The following is a 2309-nucleotide window of genomic DNA, read 5'->3' on the forward strand; positions in this document are numbered from 1 at the left end:
GCCAGAATGTTTTAAAATTAACCCAGGGTAAGCTTCTCTGATAAACCTGCAGGCCCAGCTGCCACACAGGACATCGGTTCCAGTGAAAGAGTAAAATGGAAGAGAGAGAGAAGGGTGGATTTTCCCCTTCATAAAATGGAATAGAGAGAAGGGTGGATTTTCCCCTTCGTACTCCATGAAATGAATAATGAGACCAAGACAGAGCAATGAGACCAGCTAGACACACAGAAATATTTTGGCAAGGCCTGACCTACAAAAACGGCACCAAGAAAATAGCTGCAACCCCAACACATCTCTCTCCCAAAAACCCTCTACACCTGATGGTTATGAACATTCGCCTCCCCATTTTTAGTTTTGATGAAAGTAAGCTACATTTAATTTTTCATATTATTTTTCTCTTCTTCTACAGTACTAAAATGAATGGTAGAAAACATTATTAAATAGCAAATCTATTTTTTTAACCGATACAGGAAATTTTACTAACTGAACTGGTATGACATATTGCAACATCCAGACAGACTGCTGTTTAGTAATACTTTATTACATAGAGGAAGTGATATTTGATCTTTCTGAACCAAGATCCACGTTACAGCTGGACCCTTCTGTTTTTCTACATGATTCTCACGGATTTCATCTACCCAAACAAACAGTCTTGCCATGCGCATGCATACGTAAGCCGACTTTAAAGACCCACCTATCTGAATGAAGCACTGGTACCCAGTCGAAAAAGCAGTACTCACTAGAGCAAATCCCCCATGCCCAGCCTCACATCCCAAAGGAGCGGCGTACAAGCTAGCCGGGCTGCAAGGAATTCCCCAAAAACGGGATCAACAGGTACCATAAGGTACCTCAAACCCCTGCTATAGGTACCTTTGACTGCCTTCTACATTCAATACATTGCATGGTCCTTAACTCGGTTCCTCTTACAGATTCAGTCAGCAAACTCCTGTTCTCCTGTCAGCGGAACAGTCTCACAGTTACCATCTCTCAACAAAAGCAGCATTAAACGACACAAATAAGGCAAACCACAGTGTATTAAGTCGTACAGTGCACTACGAAGTCACCGCCTCCCTATTACTTCAAGGAAGAGAAAAAAAGAGATGAACATTGTCAAGTAACAGCCATCTGGTAAAGACAGAGAAAAGCAAATTCCTCCAACAAAACTTTCACTGAACGTACAACACAGTCACAATCGTATATACAAACTCAGTAGGTGAACTAAGACCCGAGTGTGAAATAAGTCACGAGTCACACCAGGGATTCAGGTAGATTTAGAGGGTTTCAAACCCCTAAGAAGCGAGGAGCCTGTTCATCTCAAACAGCTGGAATAGAACTTACCCAACAATTGACTGGAGCCTTACTGCAGCCAACCTGCACTGCAGCTGGGAAAGGTTCGGACAGGCTAGGATTCACGAAGCACACAAACCCCGCAGCGACAGCCAAAAGCCTCCTCCTCTGCACACATGCCCAGCACAGGACCGGGAGTTTCTGCCCCTACCAGTGGTGCTGAGTAACGCACAACAAAGTTGGGAACACTTGTTTGAGGCGGGGGGGAGGAAAAAAAAAAAAAAATCTATTCTTACGATATTTAAGATGCACATTCTTTTGTAATTCCCTCCTGAAAAGGAAAATGCTTTCCATCAAGTCAACAAGACGACTAAATCCAGAACAAAGATGTAAAATCCCAGGCTTTAATAATGTGTCCAGTCACTGGGTCAATGTTTCCATGGGTTTTAGACCACAAACCACTGCCAGATTTCAAAGCTTCTTGCAACGCTAGCTATATAATTAGTTAATAACAACTATGCAATCTTATTAAACCTCTCAGTAAGGACGCTAGAAAGACAGCATGATTGCATACACCACTTGCCTGGCCTTGTCAGCCTACGTCTTTGAACGTTAACAAATACCTACTAGGACATCGTCCTACTGCTGTTTTTTTTAAATTCAACACAGTATTACAAACGTCATTGCCTGTACTCAGCACCACAGGGCACAAGCCACAGGCACGACGACAGCATTTGTTACTACCGACACAAATCGGGGACACTCTGACTTTGAGGATAGCATCCCCATCAGGACTTTGCAACCTTTGATGAAAATCTCCTGAGCCTCACTTCCTTCCTGTGCTGCACGCAAACAGCACACCAGCCCCAGCGCCACACAACGCTCGAACAGGAAGCATCCCGCCTCTGCACGGCGGCGCTCGTTCGGAAACGCCGCAAATTAAGAAGCGCTACAGCTGCCAGCGCTTCAAGAAACGTCAGTTTGCAGCAGTTCGGGGTAGTCATAGAATCACAGACTGGTTT

This window comes from Eurypyga helias, unplaced genomic scaffold (genome assembly GCF_000690775.1).
Source record: "Eurypyga helias isolate BGI_N326 unplaced genomic scaffold, ASM69077v1 scaffold15266, whole genome shotgun sequence".
NCBI classification, from domain to species: domain Eukaryota; kingdom Metazoa; phylum Chordata; class Aves; order Eurypygiformes; family Eurypygidae; genus Eurypyga; species Eurypyga helias.